Source organism: Arvicanthis niloticus, chromosome 19 (genome assembly GCF_011762505.2).
Source record: "Arvicanthis niloticus isolate mArvNil1 chromosome 19, mArvNil1.pat.X, whole genome shotgun sequence".
NCBI lineage: Eukaryota > Metazoa > Chordata > Mammalia > Rodentia > Muridae > Arvicanthis > Arvicanthis niloticus.
Window position 1 is genome coordinate 25,684,211 of NC_047676.1, and position 20,691 is coordinate 25,704,901.

Below are 20,691 nucleotides of genomic sequence, written 5' to 3' on the forward strand. Positions count from 1 at the left end.
TGTATGTCTGTGTGTGTGTCTTCTGTCTCTGTGTGTCTCTGTGTGTGTCTGTGTATCTGTGTGTGTCTGTGTCTCTCTGTGTGTCTGTGTAGTATGTGTGTTTGTGTGTGTGTGCAGACATGCATGTGCCATGGTGTGCATGTGGGGGTCAGGACAGCTCTCTGGAGTTGGTTTTCTCCTTCTACCGTGGGGTCTGGGGATTGACCTCAGGGCCTCAGGCTTGCTGGGCAAGCAGTTTTACCCATCGAGGCAGCTTACTGGCTCCTAATTTTTCCTTTTTTAAAATAAAAGTTTGGTCAGTACTTGGAAGACAGGGGCACAAACATTAGCAGTTGAGGCCATTCTGGGCTACACAACTAGAGCATGTTCTAATTTGAGTGTCCATGTACAGGCCCATGGGTTTGACCGCCTGGTTTTCAATGGCATGTTCTGGGAAGTTGTGCCTGTTTGGGGAGGTGGGCCCTGCTGAAAGAAATGGATGACTGTGGGAGAGGAAGGTTTGAGGTTTATAGCTCAGCCCAGTTTCTTTGCTTTTCGATCCACTGAGCTATGAGGAGTCCCAACCCCCTGCAGCCTTCACAGTGGAGCTACCCTCCATTATATTCTGCTCTGATGGACTGGGTGCCCTGACACCGTGAGCCCAAAGCAACCCCTACCCTTTGAGTTGCATCTCATGAGACGTTAACCATAGTCACAAGAAAAGCAATGAGTTGACCTACTTTCACAACAAACTTAAATAAAATAAAAGAGTAATTTTATCATTAAAAATCAATATGCTGCCTTAGTTGAAGAATAAAGAGAAGGTAAGAGGAAAAACCTTTCTAGTAAAGCCACATGTCTTCCCGTATGTGAGTGTTTGGTGGAGCGTTCTCTGGATGATACTGTCCACATCAGAGCTTGTGCCTTCTGTAAGCCTCTCCAGGGATACAACAGTTGCAAATGCTCACTGAACTGGGCCAGGGACTGGCTAATTAGGACAGGGATGATGCAATTTTCTGAAATGGTGAGATGGTCTGTAGAAACAGCAGATAGAATTCATGACCATCTCATGCCTTACACAATACAATGTTTTCTTAGGGTCATGTTAAAACTGTCAAAAGCACCCAGTGTTTATATGTTAAAGCCCGAGACTCTGGAGGTGTTCAGTTTTTACAACACTTAGAAGTAGACGGGTTGCTGTTGATATTTTGATGCTGGGAAGTGAATCTGGAGCTTCATGCGAGGACTACTGTCGCCCCTGAGTTCTGTTAAGAAAACTGAGCAGATTAGTTAAGTAACAGTCCCAGGCTCACATAATTAATAAGCTAATGAGCTAGGGACCGAAACCAGTATCTAAAGCCAGTATCTGATCCTTTGCTAAGAAGTTTTATTTATGAGTACACTGTAGCTGTCTTCAGACACTCCAGGAGATATTACAAATGGTTGCGAGCCACTGTGTGGTTGCTGGGAATTGAACTCAGGACCTCTGCAAGGGCAGTCAGAGCTCTTAACCGCTGAGCCAACTCTCCAGCCCTGCTAAGAAGTTTTACCCAGGGCATAGAGAATGATAAATTCTCCTTTACTTAAGTTCCCTTTGTCATCAGATTACCTGGGACAGCTCTCATGGCTGTCTGCATGAGCAAGGGTGTGGAAGCCCCGCCTCTTACCCCAAAGCTCACCTTTTGCATCAGTTAATTTTTTTTAAATTATATTTTTATGTATTTTGTATGTGAGTATGTATGTTGGTTTGAATGCAAATGCCCACCATAGGCTCACATGTTTGAATATTTGGTCACCACTCAATGGACTTGTTTGGGAAGGATTAGGAGGTGTGGTCTTTTAGGAGGAGGCGTGTCACTGTGGGTGGGCTTTGGGGTTTCATGCCAGGCCCAGTCTCACTCCTTCTCCTCTGTCTTTAGATAAGATGTAAACTCTCAGCTACTGTGCCAGCACCATGCCTGCCTGCCTGCCTGCCAGCCACTGTGCTTACCACTATAACGATCATCTGAAACTGTAAAGCAAGCCCACAATCAAATGCTTTCTTTTCTAAGTTGTCCCGGTTATGGTTTTTTTTTTTTTTTTTTTTTTTTTTTTTTTTTTTTTTTTTTTTGGGACAGCAATAGAAAAGTAACTAAGACAACCTGTATCTATCTATGTATTGGCACATGTATGCCATATCGTGCATGCAGAAGCCAGAGGCCAACTTTTAGGATCTGTCCTCCCAGCATGTGGGTCCTTAGGCATGTTGTCAGGCATGGTGACAAGAGCAATTAATCACTGAGCCGTCCCATCAGCCTTATCTATATCCTCTGCAACTGCCTTTATAATAAACCTGAAACTATGATTAAGTATTTGTATGAGTGCCGTGAGCTACACAAGCAAATGATTGAACTCAGGGATGGTGTTGTGGGACCTATTTATAGTTGGTTGTTCAGAAGCACAGGTAAAACTGCAACTGGCATCTAAAGTGGAATGGAGGACAGCCTTGGAACCTGTGGGGTCTGGCACTGTCTCCAGGTCAGTAGCATCAGAACTGAATTCAATTAGAGGACACTGGGCTGGAGCCCTCTGCTTTCCCTTCCTGTTGACTTGCTCACTGTCAAGGAGCAACCCTTTCATCTCTAAGATCACAGAAGCCTTCTGTGTCAACCACTGTGCTATGAGGGCAGTGCTGCACAGCATAGTCTGCGTCCATCCACTCATTTGTTTAATGTGGATGTGTGCCTGTGTGTGTACTGGGTGCATGTATGTGTACCATTGCATGCAGTTGCCCACCAAGACCAGAAGAGGGCGTCAAGTCCACTAGAACTGGAGTTAAAGGTGGTTGGGAGCTGCGCGATGTGGGTGCTGGGAACAAAACTTGGGTCCTCTGAAAAAGCAGCAATTGCTTTTAACCACCGACAACGATGAGCCATCTCTTTACCCTTTGCTTTTTGGTTTTTGTTTTTCATTTTTTTTTTGTAATAGATGAATTACAAGTATTATAAATAGAGGTAGGGCCGCGATGTTCAGTTGATGGTTCGGCATGTATGGGTTTATTATCAGCGTCATATAAACCAGGCATGGTGGCACAGTTCCATCATCTTGGTGTAATCCCAGCACCTGGGAACTGGAGGCAGGAGGGTCAGAAGTTCAAGGTCATCCTTGGCTTCATAGTGAATTAGAGGCCACCCTGGGACACATGAGACCCTGTCTCTGAGGAAAAAAAAAAAAAAAAAAAAAACAGAGGAGAGAGAAAAGAAAAAAAGAGGTGGAGGGAGAAAAAGATTTAGCTAGGCATAGTGACATAGGCTTGTACCCCAGCACTCAGGAGGCTGGAGGCTGAGATACAGGACCACATGCTGGAGGTCAGACTGGGCTGTATATACATAAAGTCTAATATACGCAGTACAATTAGATCCCTGGTGATGATTTCTACCCTAGCAACAGTGAAAGAGTTATTTTAGAGCTTAAATACTCACTGAAAAGATAGCTGGAAATTTCAGATGCTATGAAATATTCATCCTCATTTTCCTCTTCCCACTCACCATAATTGGCACCATTGGCCACAGAGTGTGTGGGGGAAGTCATGCACAGCACAAAGTAAATTGTCAGCTTCCTCTGGATCGCTGGCTGTGGCCCAGCCAGGGTTTAGCTGCTTCTTTTGGAATTGGAGCTACAACCTCAGCTAAGCCTCTTCTTGCTGTAGACACAAGCCAAAGGCACCCAGCCCTGTGCAGACCTTGAGGCCTCCACCTTCATGAACAGAGGTATGAACAAGGTACAGAGAACATAATTGATTATGTTCTTTATAAAGAAGGAGAAGAGAATCTGGGTCTGGCATTCCATGCACTTAGGAGGCTGAGCCATGGAGATTGTGTTGAGTTGAAGTATACTTTGAAACCCTATCTCAAAAAACTCAACAACAGCAACAATGGCACCGACAACAATAACAATAGCAGCAGCAACAACAGCAACAATAACACAACAGCAACAGCGACAGCAACAAAAATAGCAACAACAGAACCAAAGGAAAGAAGTTCAAAATTTCCTAAGTCAAACAATGATGAAAATATAATGAGAAGAAAATAGTCTTTATGCTGGTTTAAGCATTGTGTAGTATATGTATGTATCTTAGATTACAACTCATATATATATATATATGTGTGTGTGTGTGTGTGTGTGTGTATAATTACTATGTGTCAATTGTAAACTAGAAAATGTTGCAGCAGCAACAACAATTAAGCAGTGATACCATTTTTGGTGTCTTTCTCAAAGATAAAATTTTCTGTGTGTCTATTAAACCACAGGGCAGATGGTATAAACATATATGTATATGTGTGTACATATATATGTTCTTTTCTTCTAGATTACATTTATTAGTATGTATGTGCATGTGTATGTGCTTGTGTACTTGTGTGTGTATGTGTGTGTGTGTGTGTAAGTGTGTGTGTGTGAGTGTGTGTGTGTCTGCCTGCATGTGCACTCATGAGAGGACAACCTGAACAAATGGGTTTTCTCCTTCCACTGTGTGGGTCTTGGAAATGGAACTTGGATTCTCAAAGATATCTTCCTTCTACCTACATTGTATAAAAGAATCCCATGTCTTTCAATCATTTAGCTTTTTTAAAAATTGTACTTAAAATGATACCTTTGTGTCTTAATTTTCTAATTTCCATCCCCTCTTTTTCCTTACATAAGTTGCATGATGGCTCAGATGTCCCTTTGCCTTTTGTCATGGTTTGAATATCCTTGGCCCAGGGAGTGGCACTATTAGGAGGTGTGGCCTTGTTGGAGTAGGTGTGTCACTGTAGGTGTGGGCTTTAAGACCCTCATTCTAGCTGCCTAGAAGTCAGTCTTCCACTAACAGCCTTCAGATGAAGATGTAGAACTCTCAGTTCCTCCTGCACCATGCCTGCCTGGATGCTGCCATATTCTCGCCTTGATGATAATGGACTTAGCCTCTGAACCCATAAGCCAGCCCCAATTAAATGTTGTCCTTATGAGAGTTGCCTTGGTCATGGTGTCTGTTCACAGCAGTAAAACCCTAAGACAGTCCCTAGGGACAAGAGTCTATATTGAAATAACAGGGACAGCAATTAATATTATATTTTTATTAATAATTTATTATGACTACTAATTATTATAAATCAGTCAAACTGAAGAGCTCTAGGTAACAGCAGTGGCCCCACTTATAGTATCACAGGGTTTACTTGGTCAAGTGCGTTTGAATGAAGCAGCAATCAAAGCACCTTGCCTCTGACTTCAGAGATGAGGGCGATGTTACAGGAAGGGCAGAATCAGTCACAGGAGGCAGCCAGAGCCATGGTGCAAGTCTTTTGGGGAGTGACTGTTGAAATGACATGGGAACATCACAATAAACACTGAGATAAGTCCAACAAGGGGGCTGGTCAGGTTTCACCATAATGAGCCCATGGACAAACCCACCTACATTCAGCAGCTCCCAATATTAGTATGATGTATAAGTGTTCAAATCAGTTGTCATGGTGCTGTTTCCGGCTGTGGGTCCAGTTCAAGGCTGCCACACAGATCTCCCATGACAAGGCTGTCAGCCAAGCCATACAAACACCTTACAAACATCTTCATCTATTAATATTCAACTGACAAACACATTGCGTAGTGAAGCCCAGTGTCAACCGATCATGAAAATGTCTCTGCTCACCCCAGAGAGAGATCCTGAAGCGTCGTCACATGGCAACGGCTGTGGTAATTCGATTGCAAGGAGAGAGTGAGGAAAGCAGAGCAGTAATCCAATGTGCCTCATGACTCTTCAGAGACACAAGTGAGTTACCATGGAGACGTCCTGATTGAGGAAGAGCGGCTGAATTGTGAAGGCTGGAAGCTCAAGCTTCCCTTTATTACGGCCGCTTTGATACATAGTCTTGATTTTTAACCTCCAGCCTAAACTTTGAACCTCCTTGATTTTTACCTCCAGGCTAAATTTAAGTGTTGGGAAGCTGAAATTACAGAAAGCAGGGTGTGTGTGTGTGTGTGTGTGGGGGGGGGGGCTGAGCACATGGAGCCTGAAGCCAGTAGCTTTAACCCAAAGAGCTATACACTAATGTCGTGAAATCAGACAACCAGGCTTGGCTTGAGCAAAGGAAGCACATTCACGAGTCAGGTTTTTGTAAAATTACAGACAAAGACGTTGCCTCATTCAGGTCTGGAAATGGATTTCAGTGTGTCCCCCAGGATTCCTGTGTGTGTGTGGAGGCTGGCCCCGAGCAGCAGCGTCAAAGACAGTCAGTAGGATCTTTCTGAGGTCGAGCACGCTAGGCAGTCATTGCCCTTCAAAAACCGGTGTCATTTTCCTAGGACCTAGTTTTAGTGAGAAAGGATTGGTATGAAAGAACAAGCTTGACCCTGTTCCCACTTCTCTGATTTCTTATTTTATCATGAAGTCCCCCACCATAATGTTCACCCAGAGGCGCCCTTACAAAGCCAACACTATGCTGTTGGCTGGTCTGTCTTCCAGACTCGGAGTTAAATAAACCCTTCTTTCTGCAACCACCCAGCTGAAGGTGTTTTGTAAAAGAAAATCGAGGAGTACACTTCTTCTTGCTCTTCATTTGCAAGCCTGGTTCTGTAGTAATTTATTTTCGTATGTAAGAATTATTTCAATACTCTCCTTGATATTGTAGGGGAAATGAACACTGGACATAATTGATATTTCTGGCTATTAAGAATGTGCTCCTTCAGCTGAAGGGGGTGGCAAGGAAGACCAACAGTGTCAACTAACCTGGACCCCTGGAGGCTCCCAGAGACTAAGCCACTAACCAAAGCGCATACACAGGCTGGTCCAGGACCCCCAGCACATACATAGCAAAGAACTGCATTGTCTGGCCTCAGTTGGAAAGGATGTGCCTAATCCTGTAGAGACTTGAGACCCCACAGAACAGGGATGCCCAGGGGTTGGGGGGAGTACTCTCTCAGAGGCAAAGGGGAGGGGCAATGAGATAAAGACCTGTGGGAGGGGAGACCTGTGGGGGGGGCAGCATCTGGAATGTAATAAATAAAATAATTAATTTAAATTTTTTTTTTAAAAAAAGAATGTGCCCCTTCAAGTATCAAAATTGTTTATTTTACCAATAAACAAAACAAAACAAAACAATGAGGGAAGTTTTATTTTGATGCTCTCACTCCTGATAGTAGCCCTGGAGACAACAGAGGAGAGCTATCAAGACTCTGTTAAGACCCATTAAAGGTCAAGAGAATGGAATCTTGGGGCTAGAGAGATGGCTCAGCAGTTAAGAGCATTTCTACCCTTCCAGAGGCTCTAGGTTCAATTCCAACACCCACATGGTAGCTCACAACCATACAGTTCCTAGGCGTGAGGGTGGGCCTAGTGCCCTCTTCTGGCCTCTCTGGAAACTGCATGCAGTTCTGACGTGGGGTGGAGAGATGATATTCTGATTTGGGGCAGAGATTAGAATACTGCCTGCTATTGTCTCTCCCCTAAGAGTTAATCCAGTCGGGTCTGTCAATCATCCATCCAAGAGACCACTCTTTAAGAAAGTCACCTAAGGCCATAGTAAGGAACTGGAAAAAGTAATGGTCCCTTTAATGAGATAATAAACGTAGCCTTCCCTGTAATCTCTCTCCCCTCAGCTGCTTGTAGAACGCTTATCCTGTAAGACCACAGCCTGCCCACTTGCCTGAGTTGCTCAGAAATGAGTAGTTTTTCTTTTTGTCTTCCACCTTTTCTTTTTCTTCCAGATACTAAGCAAAACCTGGGTCTGCTCTTCTGGACATTCTGGGCTTTCCCACTCTTCTTTGTTTTTCCTTCTGAGACTTCTCTCTTCTGCCACACAGCTGCTTGTCTGCTAAGTAGCTGCTTGCCAGCCTCCATTACTGAACCTGTCTGTTTTCTTAAAGGCATGGCTTTCGTTTTTTTCCTCTTTTCCATCTTCTTCCTCCAGGGAACTACTGAGATTTACAAGTTGCCTGCCTTGTTTTTCTCTCCAATCAATAGAACTGTCCTTATTCCAAGCCTGTTTCTAAATTCTTTATTAATAGACACTTTGTTATTAGTTATTATTAATAGACTGGTTTGGATTAGGTGTGGCCCCCCCCCCCCCCCCCCCCCCCGCCATAGACTCATGGTTGGCCCATAAGGAGTGACACTATTAGGAAGTGTGCCTTTGTTGGAATGGGTGTGGCCTAGGTGGAGGAAGTGTGTCATTGTAGGGGCAGTCTTTAAGGTCTCACAGGCTCAAGCTACGCCCAGTGTGGCTCATAGTCTCCTTCTGCTGCCTGCAGATCAGATAGAACTCCCAGTGCCTTCTCCAACGTCATGTCTGCCTGCCTGCTGCCTTGTCTCCCTCCATGATGACAATGGACTAAACTGTAACTGTCAACTATCCCCAGTCAAATGTTTTCCTTTATAAGAGTTACTGTGGTCAGGGTGCCTCATCACAGGAATAAATCCCCAACAAAGACAGACTAAGAACCCAAAGAGGGAATGCCAGTTTCCCTGGTTTCATTGTGTGTGGCCTTGAACTCTCGATCTTCCAGCCATCAGTCTTCTTACTGACTAGGATTATGGGCCTGTGCCATCGGACCTGGCCCTGGGCTAGATTTTGAAGAAAGTCACGATAGAGTTTCATTACTTTAGGAAGGAAGACAAGTCTGGCAGCATGGATGACATTAACCTGGGTGAAAGGAGCCAGACACAAGGGACAAATCCACGCACCTACTCATGTGAAGTATGCGGGATCATCAAGTGCAGTCTTGGCAGGAAAGTGGACTGGTGTTGGCAGAAGCTGGGGGTCAGTGGGGAGAGGATGAGTTTTAGCAGATCAAGGGCTTATCCTGGAAGATAGAAGACTCTAGAGATGGCTGAGAGTATTGCAGTGAGATGACTTTATGCAAAGCCTCACTAGTCTGAAGGATTGTTCTGGATGTCTCAGTGAGGAATTTTTGTTTGTTTGTTTGTTGTTTTTTTTTTTTAAAAAAGATTTATTTAATATATACAGCATTCTGCCTGCAGTCCAGAAGAGGGCACCAGATCTCATTACAGATGGTTGTGAGCCACCATGTGGTTGCTGGGAATTGAACTCAGGACCTTGGGAAGAGCAGCCAGTGCTCTTAACCACTGAGCCATCTCTCCAGCCCCTGAGGTATTTTTTTTTTTTAAGTTAGCATCTGGATTGGTAAACTTAGGAAGGCAGGTGGCCTTCTCGAGATTGAGGGACATTATCCCATTATCCCAGCCCTCAGGTGCCCAACAAGAACAAAGGTGTAGGGGAAGGTGAGTGTGCTAGCTCTTCTTGAGAACCCATTTTCTCCCTGGACACCCTCAGTACAATGTTCCTCAGACTTTCTGACCCCCAGACTTAGAGCGGCATCCCACATTCTCCCTCTTATGGCTGAGAGAAGGTAGACAGAGAAAAAATTAAAGGGGAATGGAGGAAGGAGCCCTTTACTGCAGCATCAGGGTCGAGTGTCTCTTCAGCTGAGAGTCAGGAATTCCATCACAACTAACCAAACTCGCTGTGAAGCCAGCCCACACGGAGACAACATCTGCTCTAGAGTGATTTCGAATGAGAAGGTTAACCTGGCAATGGGCCGTGGAGAAAGCCTAAGTGAGTATGGTCTTTGAGTGTGATTTTACTCTTTTACCCAGACATCAACCTGCAATCCTCTGGAAATGCCACAGTGAGACCAAAAACTATTTTTATGGGGGAAAAAACATATCTTGACTTCGTTGTAAAGTCCTAGTGGCCTACGGTTTTCCCTTGTCAGATGTAATCATATCCAGCGCACCTCAGGGACCTTCTGTGACCTCATTTGCGTCCTTCAGTAACCCTTCAAGATGTGGCTTCAGAGGCCCCATGTGTGTGGCTGTGAGAGGACCCTTAAGCATGGCTGGCTCTCTGTAGAAGCCCACACCCATCCAGGGCGCATGGTGTTGTTTTTCTAAGTGCGTTGCTTTCTGCTGAGTTGCCCTGAAATTCTTTCCTGCGGAGACTCTGCCTTCCTTGAATTGAAGTCTCAGACACAAACTCTCCACATTGCTACCAGCCTGCATGCTGCCGTGTCTCCATCGCCTGCCCTGCTGTTGCTCACCTCTTCTGTTCCTGCCTTGTCCAGTGCCACCTCACAATGATTCTAAGTACACAGTGTGTAGTAATATAGAAAAGTTATGATTACCAGAGACCGAGACTGTGGCAAACAAGAGAGGAAGATAGGCAGAAAAAGCCCTTGTCTCTAGTCCTGTTAGGGAGTGGCTCACTCAGCCAGTGTAGAGGTTCATGATGGCACCTCTGTTGCTTAGATTCAAGGCCAGCATAGCAGGTGAGCAAGGTTGTCATTCCATGCCTACTACCTGGAAATCCTAACTTCATTAAGAGGTGAGTTAGAGTGCCATCCACTAATGTGCATGGAAGAAAGCGGTCTCCTCTTTGGGGTTAGCATTTGACACACTCTTGTTTCCTGCAGTCACTGAATTATATTTTGGCTCATATCTGAACTACCCAAGCAGTATTAAACTTTTGTTATTTTTGACAGGGTGTTGTTGTCACCCAGGTTGGCCTGGAACTCATCATGCAGCCCAGGCTGACCTCAAACCTGAGTCTCTGGAGTTAGTGTGGCACCCTCATACCTGGCTCCAGCTTTCTTCTTTTTCATAGTTTATTGTTCATTCACTTGGTATGTACGGTGCCTATGACCCATGGTATGTGTCCACAGAGGCCACAGGACATCAGGTTTTCTTCTCTGTCACCCTCTGCCTTGTATTCCAAGATGGAGTCTCTTACTGCACTGACTGGCCAGCCAGCTCTCCAGATCTGCCTGTCTCTAACTTTTAGAAGTGGAGTTACAGACAGCGCAGTCACACCTGGCTTTAAAAGAGAGTGGGTACTAGGGATTCAATCACAGGTCCTTGTGCTTGTGTCTGTGTCTCGTATATGCACACACATGTGTGGGTAGATGCACCTGTGTTATGTGTGGAGGCCAGAAAGATTCAGGTCCTCTTTTTATCGCTCTGCCTTATTCCTTCGAGGCGGGGCCTCTCACCAAAGAAGGAAGAGCTCTTGCCTTTCGGCTAGGCCTGCAGCCAGCAAACCCCGGCTGCCACCCCTCCCCCAGTGGCAGAGGTTACAGAGGTTACAGGTGTTTGTGGAACACATCTGGCATTGGTGTGCTGGCGTCTGAACTGCGGTCCTCATGATTACTCAGCAAACACGTTAAGCCACTGGGCTATCTCTTCAGCCAGGAAACTTCTAGATCCCACTTTCTCCATGTGTTACTGGCCACTTGGTGCTCTGTTTTTTGATATAGCTTCTTATATTTGCTTTGGGTTAGTTTCTCTTTTCTTTTTTCATTTTATCCTTCCTCCCTTCCACCCTCCCTCCCTCCACTCCTCTCTCTTTCCCTCCCTTCCTTCCTTCCATCTGTCTTTTGAGATGCTGTCTTACATAGTCCAAGCAAGCCTCAAACTTGCTATGTAGCAGAGAAAGTCTTTGATCCTGCCTCCTGCTCAAAAGTTCTGGGATTACAGGCGCGCACGCCTGTCTCAAGGACATTCTTTATCCTGTGCTCAGGCCTTTGCAGGGCTGAGATGCAGCGGAGACACCCAGGAAACCCATCTAGCCTGCTCACTGCCAGCATTCATTAGACATTGCTCCTGCTGGAAACCTGCCTACTCCCCTTGGTCCTTACTCGTACTCCAGCTGGAGTGGACTGAGCTAACACTGGGCCTGCACCATCTGCTCACCCTCCAGTCCTGGGCTTGCTTCAGTGGCTCACATTTTCTGCAACCTGCGTTTGATTTTCAGGTCTTGAATGACTTTCCTCTGTCTTCTCCTGGAACAGTTAGGTTTCCCTGGAACGCCATCTTTTCTGCCTTTTCCATCTCTTCCAGGAAGAGTTTAGCCAGCTACTTAATCAGGACCTTCTGGTCTTATCTGGACTGTGTACTTTTTACTATGACACACTTTTCCCTTTCAGAGCCAGACTTTTTTTTTTTTTTCAACCTTGGAGATAAAAGTCCAGGACTTTTATGCATGCTACACAACAACTTTACCACCAAGACACTTTTTAAATAACATTTGTTTGTGCAACAAAATCCTCTATTTTGTCTGAGAAATCAAGGCATAAAATGAGTGAGTTGCCAGTTTTCTGAAAGTATTTTCAAATAAACATCAGTCATAAGTGAACATTTTGTGGGTAGGTGTTGAATTAGTGCATTTTCTGCTGCTGTATCAAAATACTAGAAACTAGGTACTTTATAAAGAGAAAAGGGCTTATTGACTCATAGTTCTAGAGCTTTAAGCACATACTGCTGACACTGATTTGGTTCTGGTGAGGGCGTCCTGATGATGTCATAACAGCTGCACTAATGTACGGGGAAGAAATCACTGGGAGCCAGAGAGCCAGAGCCAGAGCCATAGTGGTGGTGGTGGTGGTGGTGGATCTGAGGCCAGTCCTGTTCTGATAATAAACAACTCATTATGTGAGAGCTACCCAAGATGCCGAGAGAGCAGATTAATCCTTTCCAAAGTTGATGCCCCACATGACTCAGTATCTTTCCAATAGGCTCCACCCCTTACAGGTTCTACCACCTCTCCGCATCACCGTACGGATATCACACTTACACAAAACTGGAGAACATCCACAGAGGGAACACATTTGAACCAGAGCAAGCCATAGCGTATCTTACCTATTGAAAATGCTTGACAGGGGCCAGCAAGATGGCCCAGTGGGTCCACACTGCCGCCTCTGACAACCTGAGTTCAGTTCCTCAGGATCACACGGTGGAAGGAGAGAACTGATTCTTGGAAGCTGTTCTCTGAATTCCACGTGTGAGCCACAGTATATGTGTCCGTGTGTCCCTGTGTCCATGTGTCTGTGTGTCCCTGTGTATGTGTGTGTGTACATTAAGTAAATAAATGTAGTATAAATAGATGTAAAAATGAATATTTAAAAAAAGAAAATCCTTGCCTAGGCTGGGGTACAATTCGGTTGGTTGAGTGCAAGCCCAAGACCTAGCACTGAATAAAAGTGTGAATGACGGTGCTTACTTAGAATGGTAGAATTCAGGAGATAAAGGTGAGAGAATAATCAGAAGTTCAAGGTTATCTTTGGCTACATAATATGTCTGATGTAAGGGTTTGTTATATGAACTCATCTCCAAAACAGGATCAGGAAAATACTTGACAAATCTTGGCCTTGTATTGTGAGTTTCTTTTTCATGTGGTTTATTTTTGATATTTTCTCTTCCCCTGATCCCCCTTTATATCAACAGGGGCACAGTGACTCTGTCCTTGTCTTATTGATAAAATAGTTTAGAAATGGATACAAGCCCTGTGTGGTATCTTTAATCCCAGCACTCAGGAGGCAGAGGCAGGAGGATGTCTATAAGTCTGAGACCAGCCTGGACTACACAGAAAGCTCCAAGACACTCAGGAGTATATACAGAGACCTTGTCTCAAAAACCCAGCCTCCACCAAATGGATGCAGAAAGGCAGTTGAGGTCGATTTATTGGAGTTAGAAAAGATAACTGGTCAGACAAATTGGAGATTTAAGTAGTTAAAGGAAGGAGGCAAATGGGAAAAATTAAACTTTAAGTGTTTAGTTAAACCAGAGGCTCTCAACCTTCCTGGTGCTGCGACCGTTTAATACAGTTCCTCATGCTGTGGTGACCCAGAACTATAAAATTATTTTTGTTACTACTTCATAACTGCATTTTCCAATGGTCTTAGGTAACTCCAGTGAAAGGGTTGTTCGGTTTGACCCCTAAAGGGGTGGCAACTCACAGGTTGAGAACCGCTGGTTTAATAGAATACAAGCAAGAAGATACACTTCAGAGGAAAGGTGACTATGACAGAAGAAAGGAGCTCTCATACTCTCTAAGTAAAGGTGGCAGGCACGTAGGAGGCAGAGCACACAGCAGGTAGAGGCTCCTGCCACCAAACCTGGTGACAGGAATCCAGTCCCTACTCTCTTGGTGGAAGGAAAAAACCAAACCTAACTGGTTTTCCTCTCTGACCACTATCCAAATGCTGTAGCATGTGCGTATATGCACATACACATAAAGTAATAAAATATAAAAGTAGTGAACATTTTGAGACACTTATGAATAACTTGGAGTCCTCCCTCCCAATAGCACTTGAATACTGTCTCCTTTTCCTTTTTAAAACCTCCCTATCTGCCAGGATATTAGTATCCAGAGAGCAGGCCATTTGTCTTAGAGGAAGCAGATAGGTTGATATTTTTGTACTGACATTATTTCTACCCTGACTCCTCCTATGCTCCACCCATTCCCTCGCAAATCCATGACCTCTCCTTTAATTATTTTTGATACACGCACACACACGCATGCACACAGACACACACATACACATACACACACACACACACACACACACACACACACACACACACACACACACACGTATAAGTGCAACCTGCTGGATCTGTTTAGTGTTGCCTGTATGTATGCATATTTAGGGTTGACCACTTGGGATGGGATAATCTGTCACGAGACTTGTCCCTAGAGAAAGTGACCATCCATTGCCTGTAAGACTGTGACATCTTACCTTCCAAACCGTCTCAATACAGTCTGAGAAGGCTGTTCTTGCAAAGCTATCCCAGAGACAAGTTCTGTGTGGATGTTGGGTAGAAGAGACATACAAATACAGAGAAATACAAAACCAGAAACCATCCGAGTCTCCTATTGTACATTGTAGTTTACCTCCGGACCACCAGGGGGTGCATGGGTTTTGGTCATGTGGTGTGACTGTGCTGGAGTCAGGCTGAGAGATTTTTTTCCAGGTGTGTGTAAGGAAGGTGGTTGCACAGCCTCTCTTTGGGCCATAGGAATTAACCCTTCGATTGGCAGAGTGGGATGTATCTTGTCTGATTTTGGATGCTGCCCGTGGCCACTGTTATAAAGACAGGGCATTAAGCAGATGCGTTTATTCTTGGTTATTGATGTTTCCGTTTGACTCCTTTGAGCAGGTTTCCGATGCTTTCTTTTGTGTTTACTTTCAGGCCCCATCACTGGTCCAGTGCAAAGCCTGCAAAAAACGAGTGTGAGAGTCACGAGTCATTCTCAACTTTGCCATCAAAGACGACCTCACAAAGAAGGCCAGATTCCTTTGCGCACAGAATCACAAATGGTGCCGAAATTCCTAGAAGCAAGGCTCCATTTTGCATTTGTTGCTTTTGTTTGTTTTGTTTTAAGGTTGAGAGCAGATGGCCTGGCTACATCAGTAACAAACGAAGTTAGAGCTGACTAGGAAAAAGAGCTGGGTAGCCAAGATCGGAGGGAGGCTGAGCTAATAACCCCGACCTTACATCTCTCTGGGGCACCATTTCTGCAAATATCGTCTCCCTCCAGCCCGAACTGAGCCACCTGGAGAAGAGCATGTAAAAATAGAGCTTTCTGGACTGCATCCCAGTGTGAACATCTGGACCTCCAATCGTGCTCTGCTTGCATTTTTGAGCGGAGTCCTCATGTGACGTCTTATGGATAAACATGACCTGTGGAATGAGAGGTGCGTCTCCCGGGGTGCGTGGGAGGGGGGCTGGGATGCTCAGGGTGATACTTTTGCTTCAAGGAACACTTCCCAGGGAAGCTGCCCTGTGTAAAGCCAAGGGACCAAAATCCTGACCTGAGGGGCTAGGGAGAAGTGTGAGATGCTGGAAGCAAGAGTGTGAACAACATGAGTAGCCATCAAGGGTAAGTGGGACCTCTGCGAGTGAATCGGAGCAGGTCCTGATCTGTGCCACAGAGAAGCTTCCAGAACCCTAAAGCAATGTTGAGCAATACTGGTTATGGCTGCAAAGCCCCTGTGTAACAGGCCCCACCCACCCCTTTAATCCAGAATGTCTTTCATATTGCAGGCAAGCATCTTCTTTAATTTTCCCTTCTGGCTCTTCCCCACCCACAGATTCACTTGTATCAGATTTTGTTTTGTTTTTTTAATCTTTTCAAATGCCCTGAGGTGGGGGATGAGGCTTCTATTGAGAGTTACTAGAATTCGTTTATTATTTCTTTTTACAAAGTTTTGATTTCCTCTCACTCTAAGAAATATTTTCCTAAGTTGAGATGAAGAGGTAGTTTTAGGTTTTCTTTTCTTTTTTTCTGACAGGGACTCACTGTATATCTCCAGCTGGCTAGCCCGAACCTGCTATGGAGGACTGGCTAGCTTTGAACTCACCTACTTCTGACTCCCAAGTGCTGGGATTCCAGGAGAGCACCAGCACACCTGGAGGAAGAGGTAATTTTAGAACTTTCAAAGCTGGAGCAGGAGAGAGAAGGGGACTAGAACATTAAGTCCAGGGATACTGAAGGACAGCAAAATTGAAGAGCTAATTCTGGTCTCAGGAGACTTTAAACACCTGGCATTATACTGGCCTGCAGGAATAAGAAATAGTGAATTCTATAAAAGGGGTGAATCTTAATTAGCAAACGAAAACAGGAAGCACTGTATGGATCCTGATTTCTCTTTTGTACCTGTGGGCCCAGCTAGACTACATTGTGGGACAATAAAGACCCTTCCCCAGCTCAGTGGCTTAACAACAAAGGAGCCTGTGTTATCACTGGATTTAAAAAAGGTTTGGTGGACAACTGAAGGGATGTCCAGATTCTTGTGTCCTAGGCCAAGGAATCAGGAAGGAACTTGTAGATTGTAATAACATGAGAGGGAGTTTACTAAGAAAGAACACACTTGCCTAGGCATGGTGGTACAGGACCCTGGAGGGAGAGAAGGTAGATCTCTACCACTTTGAGGCTAGCCTGGTCTATATAGCAAGTTCAGGCCAACTGGGGCTATATAGTGAGACCCTGTCTCAAAAAAAAAAAAAAATAAAACAAACAAACAAAAACAAAGAAAGGGAGTGCTCAGGGAGAAGCAGGAGAGAGAACTTGGAGGAAAAGTTAGCAGAACGTAGGCAACCAGTATACGAAGGATGGAGACCTCTTTAGGTTGTTTGCATAGCTGGAGCATGCTCTGTACACGCTCTGTTAGCTATGGGCGTGATGCCACGCAGAGTAGCAGTGTTCCAGTCCTCCTCCCGACCCCACTGGCTTCTCTCAGATGCTAATTCTCAACCTGTGCACCCCACTCTTCACTCTGCCCTCCTGCCTCACTTGCTTGAACTCTACTTGTCATAGTCTCTCAAGGATCCTGGTTGAAGAGATGAATCTTGTTTCCAAGGTTTTCTGTGGCAGGAAAAGAAAATGTGAACAACGGGCTATAGGTTCTGTTTTAAGGTTCTCCAGAGAAACAGAAACAATGGGCAGAGCAGCAGGGGCGTTTGTATGTGTTTGGAAAAAAGAGAAATAGAGAGAGAAAGGCAGAACCAAAAATTTCTCTGGCCCACACATTTGTGGGGGTTGACAGATATGAAAGCTACAGCGTAGGCAAGGCAAGGAGGCTGGAGACCAGAGAAGAACGAACATTACAGCTTGAGTCTGAAGGCAGTCCTGAAGCAGAATTTCTTTCTTAGGGGATCACGAGGCTTATCCCTTATGATCTTCAATGGATCAGGTGAAGACTACTCACATTTTTGAGGGTTTTATATATTTTATTCAAAGTTTCCTGATCTAAATATCAAACACATCTACAGGGAATTCGCTGAAGCATCTACATTGTTTGATCAGAAACGGGATACATAGCTCAGCCAAAATAAGATATAAAACCGACCATCACAGGCTCTTCTGGTTAGCATACACAGGATGCATCTCAGCTTTACTTAAATGTAACTGGCCAAAACATATCATATGGACACATGTAATTTCCAGGGCACATGAAAACACAAAGCAGGACAGCAGAATATTTGATAACAGCCCTAAGTGGCTGTGACATCCTCATCTCAATGAGGTGGTGGGAACATGTTTTAAGCTAATTCAGACTTTTTTCCCTTGGGTTCCCTTTGTGAGGATTATGGGAGGGCATCTGGACCTCATTTGCCATTTATTCAGATTGGCATCTCGCAGAGACATCCATGCAGCCTCCGAGACCTGCCTCCCACATCCCAGTTTACAGTACTTCCCAAGAACCAGGGGCTCTCACAGCCACATCAGAGCCTCTCTGAGGCAAGAAGAATTATTCTGCTTTTCCTGGGTCACACTAGAGCACAAGGAACTCTTGGAGGCTGGCATGGGAAGGGCCGTTAGCTGCTCTTCTATGTCTGTTCTCTTCTACAGAAGTAGAATGGCGGGGACATGTTCAGGGTAATCACTATATTTCCCAGACTTCTTTGCAGAAGTCTACCTTACTTCTTTCTACCCTCCTTCTCTTCCCTCTTTGGTAAAGTCATTACAGCAGAGTCTGGCCATTGTTATAGACTCACCAGACATATGTAACAACCATTAAGAGGCCTTATGAATAGAGGAGCATCTTTTCTCCTTTGCTTCCTCTTCTCTGCCGTCTGATATGTGACTGAAGTAACTGGAGAATGAGCAGTCACTTTGGAGGATGAGGAGATCTGGAAGAGTGGAGGTCACGCCTAGTGGAGTGATGTTTGGAGCACTACATCCGCTTCTGGGGAGGACTTAAAAGCCTCAACTCTTACACGTTCATGGTTGAAGCCCAGTGACAGAAGACAGATTAACCAGAGAAATGCAAGCAAATGTGTTTATGCATAAGGGCTCTGTGACATGGGAGAAACCTACGTGAGAGGTGAATAAAGGCAGCAGTTTCAAACTCTGGCTTCTTTAGCATCTCCAAGAACAACAAGGAAATCTTTAGAGAAGTGACGAGTCAAAGCAAAGGCAGTTCTAGACTTGGAAAGGTAGGAATTGTGAAGATAGAAGGAGGAGAAACTAGAGGGTTCTGATCTGTTTTCAGTTTCCTCCGATGCTCGTGCTGACTGACGAGGCCAACCATCGTTAAAAGTGTACATCCTGCTAGGCGTGGTAGCGTATACCTTTAATCTCAGCCACTCTGAAGGTAGAGGCAGGAAGATCTCCATGAGTTTGAGGCCAGCCTGGTCTACATAGCAAATTCCAGGCCAGAAAAGGCTACATAGTGAGATTGTGTCTAAGACGAAGAGGAGAAAGAGGAGTAGAAGGAAGAGGAGGAGGAGAAGGAGGAAGAGGAGGATGTAGTCTATCTTTGGTGTTTTCCCTTAATTTATTTATTCACTTTACATCCTGATCACAGTGTCTCCCCCCTCCCAGTCACCCCCTCGCACAGCCCTCCCCCACCTCCTCTTTATCTCCTTAGAGAAGGGAGCACCTTACCCGCACCCTATATCCCCCAACTCTGGCACATCAAGTTACTGCAAGACTAGGCGCATTCTCTCCCACTGAGGCCAGACATGGCAGCCCAGATAAGGGAATGAGATCCATAGGCAGGCAGCAGATTTAAGGACAGCCCTGCTCCAGTTGTTGGGGGATCTGAATGAAGACCAAGCTGCACATAAGTGCTCAGGGCCTAGATTCAGCCTGTGCTCGCTCTTTGGTTGATGGTTCAGTCTCTGGGAGCCCTCAAGGGTTCAAGCCAGTTGACTCTGTTAGGAAGGAGTCCATCTTGCTTCAGGCGAGTGAAGACTTTTTTTCCCTCTTGCACATGCTTCCTTTTGTCTCTAGCTCTACAATCTTTGCCATTTCGAGAGAGGTGGGTTCTCCTCTTTATACCTCTTGGCTGCCATCTGCCAGGTGAAGGACGCTTAACTCTCTAACAACTGAAGCACAGAATGCCCTCCATGCTAGGGACTAGGTGCCCAAGTGGCACCGACCGCAAAGGATCTGAAGCTGCAGAGCTGCTTGACCTATGACCCCTCAGAGAGGAGGGCAGACCTACCCTCACCTTCTACTCTCTGTTTGCTGGCACAGATGGAGAGAAAATAGATGTGAGCCTAACTTAGAATGTTATACCAGCTACAGGGGAGAAGAGATAATTTCTCTTTAACCCTCAGACACTCTTAGCTGGGACACTGTAGTGAAAGGCTCCTCGAACCTGCCCTAGATATTAGGATATGGCTTGTTGTAGCTGCATAGGTTCTCCTAGGAGCAACCCCAAGTGAGGATTTGAGTGTAAGAGGTTATATTCACTAGTCAAAACCACTCTACCAGGAGAGTGGAGACATGAGGTGAAGAAACAAAGCCCTTGGTGAGTTCAAGTTTTCTCTGTGGGTTGCAGCTCTTGGGAGGAAGTGTTGAGAATAACAGAGAACATGTTTCAGAATTATCTAGACTATCCCTGCTCTGGCTAAAGAAGCTCAGAGCTGTGCCCACTTATTTATTCCTTGTTGGCTGAAGTTTGCTTGTGGAAGAACTCACTCTCCGGAACTTCCTGATTGCTCCATCTGCAGGCCACAGAGAAGGCTGCTGGGACCATCAAAGCTCTTTCTGGGGGAGCACTAGTGTCTGTGGTACACTAGAATCAAGGAGAGATTGGGACACCAACCCAGCCACAAAATCTTTGACCTACAACTTGTCCTGCCTGCAAGATGCACTGGGGTAAAGGTGACACAGAGCTTGTGAGATTGGACAGCAATGACTGGTCCAACTTGAGACCTATGCCACGAGAGGGAGATGCCTGTGACACTGCCTGGAGGATGGATAGCCCAGACACCTGGGTTAGAGCTAAACATGACTGGGAAAAAAAGTCAATGAAATGATTCCTGATATCTACTATACTTGTAGATCATAATCTTTATCAGAGAGGCTTCATCCAGCAACCGGTGGGAGCAGATGCAGAGACCCACAGACAAACACTAGGCAGAGCCTGGGGAATCTCACGGAGGAGGGAAAG

The 20,691-nt window shown here is 45.3% G+C and overlaps 1 long non-coding RNA gene across 1 annotated transcript in view; it reads left to right on the forward strand.

Moving 5' to 3' along the window:
• The window catches only part of LOC143435152 (uncharacterized), a 30,644-nt gene extending 14,437 nt beyond the window's left edge, over nucleotides 1-16,207 (forward strand). The window contains exons 4-5 of the long non-coding RNA XR_013105161.1: nucleotides 14,975-15,480; nucleotides 16,078-16,207. This is a non-coding gene — a long non-coding RNA (uncharacterized LOC143435152). The remainder of the gene's footprint in view (nucleotides 1-14,974; nucleotides 15,481-16,077) is intronic.
• Nucleotides 16,208-20,691: the final 4,484 nt, after the last annotated feature.